Source organism: Bactrocera dorsalis, chromosome 5, assembly GCF_023373825.1.
Source record: "Bactrocera dorsalis isolate Fly_Bdor chromosome 5, ASM2337382v1, whole genome shotgun sequence".
NCBI classification, from domain to species: domain Eukaryota; kingdom Metazoa; phylum Arthropoda; class Insecta; order Diptera; family Tephritidae; genus Bactrocera; species Bactrocera dorsalis.
This window is the reverse complement of record NC_064307.1, coordinates 27109934-27118145: the sequence shown is the minus strand read 5'-3', so window position 1 is coordinate 27118145 and position 8212 is coordinate 27109934. Positions and strand designations below refer to the sequence as shown.

General features: G+C 37.7%; 1 non-coding gene across 1 annotated transcript; it reads left to right on the top strand.

Annotated features, from left to right (window-relative positions):
• Positions 1-73, top strand: Trnar-acg (transfer RNA arginine (anticodon ACG)). The gene has a single exon. It is a non-coding gene; the product is annotated as a tRNA-Arg (tRNA).
• The last annotated feature ends 8139 nt before the right edge of the window (positions 74-8212 follow it).

Below are 8212 nucleotides of genomic sequence, written 5' to 3'. Positions count from 1 at the left end.
GGTCCTGTGGCGCAATGGATAACGCGTCTGACTACGGATCAGAAGATTCCAGGTTCGACTCCTGGCAGGATCGAATATTCTTAACTTTTTACTAAAATTCCGAAATCAGAAAGGCTCATTTGTATATAGAAGATTGTGAGATACTTCTACTATGTGTTCTTAGAAGTCAACTAATATTTAGAGTTATCTGCGAAACAGAGATCTCTTCGGGAATTCAAATCAATTATACTATTGGGCACATGTCAGCGTGGTTTCATTCAAATACGAATGTTGCTAAGCTTTATGGAGAAGAACCGAGAAGTTTGCGACTTTTAAACTCACTCATTCCTCTCGCTATACGACTTTCTTATCCGAATTTGCGTTCGCAGCATGATTCTTTATTGAGTTGCATTATTATAGGTGATCACACCACCACTAACGAGACCCAACCACTAAGCTATTTGATATAGTCAATTGTGCTAAGTTACAACTTAAAAATATTATTTTTGAAAATTTATCACTCCGCGATGGGTCATCTTATTCTTGAGTCGAATCATCATAGACAGAATATGTCGTAATCACTTGCTGACACATCCTGACTATAAGATGAAGAGCTCCCGTCCAAGCTCTCATAGTTCCTTAGTCTATGAAACACATTATCTCTCCTATTAGCCAAAGCTGACCAGCATTGAAGGATTTTTTCTTTCAGGTGGTTCAATTGTTGTTTGGTTCGAATTCAGAGTTTGGCAGGTAGGGAGCTCCATGGTAGATAATTCCCTACGATGTCACGCCAAACACATAGCAGACCGTCAATGCTGGCTTGGCCATCGTTTGCGATGGCTTATCGCGATTGGACCAAGACCGTTTTCGCTTGAAGTTGACGTAAGTGAACCACTTTTCATCACTGGTAATCAATCGCTTCAGAATAGATAGATTATGTTGTGATTTGAAGATGGAAATTCAGTCAATAAGCTTTTTTGGCGTTAACCCGTGTATGAACCATACAAAAAAGATTCGTTTTATATCCAACCTTTTTTAAATGGTTCCAAACGGTGCTTTAGTAAATGGACAGATAGCTAACTGAATAATCAAAACAGTGTTGCTTGGCGATTAAAAGATTCCAGAATTTTATCGATATTTTCGACATTTAGTCTTCCAAAGTGTGGTGTATTTTCGACATGAAAATTTCAGAACGGAATTGACGAAAACGTAATTGTGCTCCATTGGTTGCTACAATATTAGGTCCATAAACACTATTCAATACCGCCACAGTTGGTTTTATCCCCGGAAGAGCATATATTAAGTTTGCCAAGATGTTTATAAGACTCAAAACGTAACGTTGGGTACTCTAAAAAACATATACATACATAAATGATAAGCATTAAGAGCTGAGTTGATTTGTCCATGTCCGTCTGTACATACACGAAGTAATCCCTTAGTACTTGAGATATCGTTCTGAATTTTGCACAAATTTTTTTCTCCAAGAAGCTGTCCATTTGTCGGACAAATCGATCGAAACACCTGACGTACAAACTAGACTTTTTGCCACACCGAGGTAAACTAAATTTTAAACTGAATTTGGATAAAATTCATAAATATACATATGTGTATAAGTTCTATCTAATGTTGCTCAGTAAAATCCAAGGTTTCATTTTACAAGCACTATTTTTAAAACAAAACAAAGAAAACCCACAGGCTGTAATTGCCTTTATTTTGTTTTGGTTATTTCCAGTTGGTTACATATTGGGAACTCCCAGCATTTATAGTCGCAAATGCAAAATAAACCTGAGAACAAAATGCACATAAATAATTAGTAAAGAATTAAGTTATCATTGAAATTAATTAATTCCAGTCACACTTCACAAATTGCACTTCAAAATCAACTCCCACCCAAATTACAATGGAACGAAATGCCTGCATTCGTATTCGTCAGTCTGATTGCTTTCGTTGATTAATTGTTGAGATGTCTGGCGGCGACAGTGACGAAGACCGCGCGACCGCCCGAATGCCCGACCGCGGAGAGATGACATTGCAACGCCAACAATTCTCACACCGAAAGCACGATTTGTAGTTGCAACTCCAAGACCGCAGGCATTCAATGACAACAACAATAAGCGCCCTCTATGCGTGCTGTGGTACATAGGCATATATGTACAGGTATACATATGTACAAATATTCAGCAGTATTTATTACGTTAACCATCAATAAATAACTAGTTGTAATCCAATTAAACTTTATTTCACTATGTACTGCCTCGCCAGACTCTTATGCGCTGAACAGGGTATATTAAGTCTGACACGAACCAGAATGAAACGTAGGAGAGACTATAAAATATATGCATATTTAAAAGATCAGCGTGATGCGCTGAGTCAATTTAGTCTGTTGGTCCGTCCGTTCATCATATGCGAATTATTCTCTTAGTTTTTGAGATATCGGTCTGAAATTTTCTCCACAAGAAGTTGCTCATTTTTCTGTGGTGGATTCTAGTACTACAGATAAACATATTTCGGGTGCCGGCAAAATCGATCTGTCTCAACCCATTTGGAGTTGTTTCATCATGGAGGCTGAATTTACCGACCATTGTGCAAAAAGTACGTTCTTTGCCAATCTTGGCGTTAAGGTGCCAAACTTGATTTTGATATCGTGGCGGGGGCGTTCATTCACAGGGGTGAATGCCAGGTTTCGGCGACGGAGTCTCTTTCCCATCACGAATCCCGCACCGAATTTGCGCTCTTTTATAAGGCTACTGTAGTAAATGCCACAAGTACCTATTTGTCTCAGTCCTTGTCCCGTCCATTGCACTTCTAGAATGGCGGTGATGTCAGCCCTTACTTTTACGAGGACATTAACCAGCTGGGCAGCGTCACCTTCTCAATTAAGGGACCGCCATTCCAGGTGCACGTCTTTAAATCGTAATCCTTAATATCTTTGCAGCGGTTATCAAAAGGTGGGTCTCTCATCCGAGCTGTTGTGTCCTTTTCATTGAGGCTGGCTTTTATGTGGCGTGTTTGAAACACTGTGCAAAACCCCTTGGTTGTTTGTGCGATTCGCTTTAGCTCGTCTTCAAACGAATGCTTTTTGGCTACCAAGAAGATACTTGGTCAAAGACCGGAAGTCGTGAGCTGCTTGAACATTAGTGAAAGAATCCTTTCTGCCCACTCCCAAGTGAATGGCGCTCAGAAGACTTTATTCACTTGCCTGAATTTTTACACATGGCTCCATCCTGCATCCATTATGAACTCAACGGCTTTTGGTTAAAGTTTTGAGTATGAAACATCTCAGTGACAAAAGGTGGGTCTATGAACGTGATGTCGAAACTGTGCGACGTTGAAGTTGTGCTTGATTAGATTTGGACATTTCTTTGTTATTCTTATGACAGCTTTTTTATGTACGAGTGGAGCATAGAAGCTCTTAAACTAAAGTAGATCAAAATGTGCTAGGTGTTTGGAACCACTGCATTTCACAGCTGGGTCAATTTGCAAATCCATCCATGAATCTAAGCGTACACACATGCACTATTTATGTATGTGGCTAATGGGCAATTGCAATGCGCATGCGATTAGAGTAACAACAAATTGCAAACGGTTAAATTAACATGACTATCTTGTCTGTGATCGGCAAATGTCAGCAACATGCTCACGAGCCAAGTGGAGCAAAAAGATCAAAAACACAAATAAATAGGCAGAAGAAGAAGAAGACAATTTATAACTAATACAGAAAAAATATTGGCGCTTTGCACTACAATTGATTGCATAAATTATTGCTACTTTTTGCTCTTTTTTGCTTGTTGTTGTTTGAGGCGTTGTTGAATGACAATTATCGCCTTAGGGAGTTTAACTTAAGTGGTTCAAGCATTTGAATGTTATGCCAGCAAAAATAAAAATAAGCAAGCAGACTATGTGTGTAGGGGGTACGGGGCTATAGTGTAATATTCATATACATACATACAAACAAAATTAAACGCATTTTAATTTACGCACAATAAGAGCGCGCCGAAGGCGGAGATCAGGATAGGTGAGTCGTTTGATTAGAACTTGGTTCAATTTATATTCCATATACAGACATTTTAAAGGCATTGGATTAGTCTCCCAATATTTGAATTTTGATTTCTGTATTCTTATTTGTCTATTTTAAACAGTGCATATACAGGCTTTGTCCGGAAAGTAATAGCACTGATTTCTTTTACCGCGACTGTACTTCTTAGCGTGCGCGCACCGACTGGATTCGGTAGAGAGCGTTCCTTGCTAACAAACTAGTGGCAGGACAAACATTTTCGAGCAACGTGTTTCTGTGAGTGGTGCAAGCCGAAAATGCAGCGTTCGTTAGAGCATAGGTACGCGATTTAACTCCTCCTAGACAAACCGTCAACGCCAATTTTTACGTAGAAGTCCTCAAGAGACTCAAACGAAGCGTCAATCGGGTCCGACAAGACATCACAGCCGATTGAAAGTTGCCCAGATATGGCCCCCAGACTTTTTTGTTTCCTTGCCTGAAAAGGCGAATGAGGGGCGAGCACCTCGGCTCTTAAGACTATTCCGAAGATCGCCTACCGTGACACCTTCAATGCTTGGAAATCGCGCTGGGAGCGCTGCATCGACGCAGAAGGAGCCTATTTTGAAAGTTTTTAAAGAATTGTAGCAATTGGTTCAATAAATTTTTTTTAATCGACTCAGTCCTACTACTTTCCGGACAAACACTGTATGTTATACCTTTTTTGCTTTATATCTACTAATTAAATTCAGCTAAACTGGTTTTCATGACTAAAATAATAATACAGAAAAGGTAATGGCATTGAAAGTTCCGGATCGATTGAGTTTGGCACTAAAAATTAAGCAAGTCGAGCAAAAATATTGCTTCGAAACAAGGTTTAGAGATATGATAAACCTCCTCCGAATCAAACTCCGTATCTTTGTCTCGCTTTATACTGGGCACTGCAGGCTCAAGAAACACTTATTTCAACATGAGCATAGTCTCTTGCGCAAACTCCAGAACACCTGATACTAGATTTCCCAGCAATTTGTAGAAGCAAGCACAAGGCCCTTGGATCCATCTACCTTTATTGCGCCCCGCAAGCTCCTGATATTATTCAGAGCGGTGGACCTTTGTGGCCATATGTGATATAGGAGAGGACTATACGTCGCAGTGCAAAACCTTAATTATTTTTTATTTATCACTTATCGAGAGTTTCTTATCTTTACTCAAAATTATTAGTACAATATGTAGAAGTAAATAAAATTATATTTTAAAACATAGTCTTAGTGGAATTTAACAACTCTTTTCATTCGTATCCAAACAACATATTTGGGTAAACCACGATAGCGAAAAAAAAAATGAAAGAAGAGGAAGGTCCGTTAAGTACATGTGACCGCAAGAGGGTTAAAAAAATAAATGTTCTTAGCATTACAGATCGCTTTGCGCATTGCAATATGAAATTTGTTTGGTCAGTAATTTCGTATCTAATAAAGCACTTAAGCTGACAAATCGTGAACGATAGCAAACATTTATACTCAGAACTTAAGCCGCCAATAACATTTTGAAAAATTATGATTTGAAAATTTTCCAAACACTAATCGTAGCGCAATTGTCATGATTGATGTTGCAACAACTGACAGCATTCAATGTTAGCGCCGCCCCTGTGTGGCAACATGTAAAGAACTTCGAGGCAGCATTCACCGGATTCGCTGTTTCAATGTTGTGAAAATATATATGTATATATGTACAAATGTATGTATGTATATGTATATGCATTTTATGCATATTCGTGCAATTCGCTTCGCCGGTGGCATTTCAACAAAACGATAGTTCAATTAAATTGCACCAACGGCAAGTGGAACAGGCGACAAGTGACAGTCACGCCTGTCACAAGCTATTAAGGCAGCGTGCTAACTTTGTAACCCGAAATTTGAATGCATGCAAATATATTCATGAACATATGTATATATGTATATGTACATATATCTATGTACACAAAAAATCTACTTAATTTTTTATTCATTAAAATTTGTGGAATGTCACACGGAACCTTGAAAGATTTAGTTTAAGCTTCAATTCCGGTTTATGGAGTGTAATTTAAATATTGGGGAGTCCAGTTTGTTAGCTTAAGGTTAATTCAAGAGCTTAAAAACACATAGTAAGCTATATCCCTTCAGGCTACCACCAAGAGAGATTCAGAAAAAGGAAAACCTGACTTTACTCGTTTAGTGGGCCTAACCTTATATAGAGAGAAGCCTACAGGACGCATTTTTATAAAAACAGCGGTTTGATTTTCATTGGGCCTGATCTGAGAACTTAATCTCTAGAGAGTACGCAATATCTACATAACTATTTTTTTTACTAAGTTAGCTATCTCATCTGTTTTTTATCAGATCCGTGAGTCTCAGTTATTAGGTCTCTGAGGTCTCTGGTCTAAAGCTTAATTCAAATGAAATTAGTGGAGAAAAGTGTTAGCTTCTGTTGATTGTGTTGAGGTGTTTGTGAGGAGGTTAATCTGTCCTCGAAACAACAGGCTCAGATCATAAATACTTCCGAACCTTACAATACCTCAGTACTTTGCCTTGTTTCCACAAGAAACCGCACAATCGTACAGCATTCCAATTATATGTACATATATCTTCCAAATTTGAACAAATTATCGGATATTTTGATTAGGTCAGAAGTATCTAGCTGTCATTAAGACTTTTTTATGTATTATAAAATATACAATTCCGTAGCAAGAATATGTAGAAACTGTAATGTAATACATCCACATAATTTGCAATTGCTTATTCCCAAAGTTATTAAACATTTATTGATTGTTCGCTGTCAAATTGACAGCGAATGTGATGAATGACTAAAAAGTGATTTTGAGTTGTAATAAAATTTTTCAACTCCTAGTCGTCTTATCAACTGAATTATTATAGGTATTGTAAATTATTTATGGAAAATGTGTCAATGTCATGTAAGAATGTACATATGTATTCTTGTCTTGTGGAAACAAGTTTTGCTGAGAGGTAAAGAAGTGTCAGTGTCAAGTTTGTAGTTCCTATTGTGGGTGTGTGATCATTGCTGAACGCCAGTGCAAAGGCTGCAGTGGCTTGCTGGCTTGTAGTAACCAGTGTTTCCCAAATAGTAAGCAAAAGTTATAACAATATTTTCAAAAGTCATGTGCCAAATGTAAGATCGGAAGTACACTAAATTTCTATTGGCACTCGATAGAAGAGACTGTAGGGGTGATGGGAATACTAACTGGTCTCTGTTTGGTGATGACACACACCCGCTGACAGATCGAGAAGACTGCAGAAAATTTCTAGAGCAGGGCACCAGGGAAACAATGGAACATCTCTTGTGCACTTGTCACTCACTAGCAAGATTACGCTGTAAGCATCCGGGACCACGGCATGACACACTAGAGGAGGTATCGAGAATGCGGCCGCTGAGTCTGTTAAAACTGAATTCCATATGATCCAACAGATGATAAAAGAGTAATTCAAGTTTTCATATGATGTCAGCTTGAATGAAGGTAGAAAATACAAAATAAAATATATATCCCTTATCCATATTCCACATCCTCGCCGTTGGAGTTTTCTACTTCACCTTCGTTGTCTAGGCAATCTAATAACATTCCAAAAGTTAGTTTTTTTTTTTGTAATTTCTAGCAAATCGCGTATCTACTACAATCACAATATCAATCCAAAAATAACTTCTACTCGAATACTCTCCCGTATCTTCAGCTAAGATTAAAGAGTTAAAATATTCGCCTGTCTTTTGAAGGTTAGATCTAACCAGATATAATACGTTTAAATTTTAGTGGCTGCCTCTCATAGAAACGATACCAACTTTACTTCTTCCCTTTTGTTTATGGGGTTAAAAAATGTAAATGTGACAAATTTTTCGTCGATGATCTTTTTTCTATCATTCCTGTAGCTAAACTTGTTAATTTGATTGTCGTATATTAAACTAACCTCGCAAAGTCTCGACTCATACTTAGGTATGATTTTACATTACATTAATCAATACCGTTATTTTTTTTACAGAAAAGTTTACCTAATGGTCAAACACGTTTCCAATCGTATCTTTGAGCCTGAAATTAAAAAAAAAAATCATTAAATTATGACGACTTGTAAAAAAATAGTTTACTTTCAATCTTCATACTACATTAAGTGCTATAAATAGCTACACTAGAACTTAGAGTTTACACACACTTAGTACACAATTCTGAGTTGAAATGATTCATTCGGCCTAGTTCAAACATAC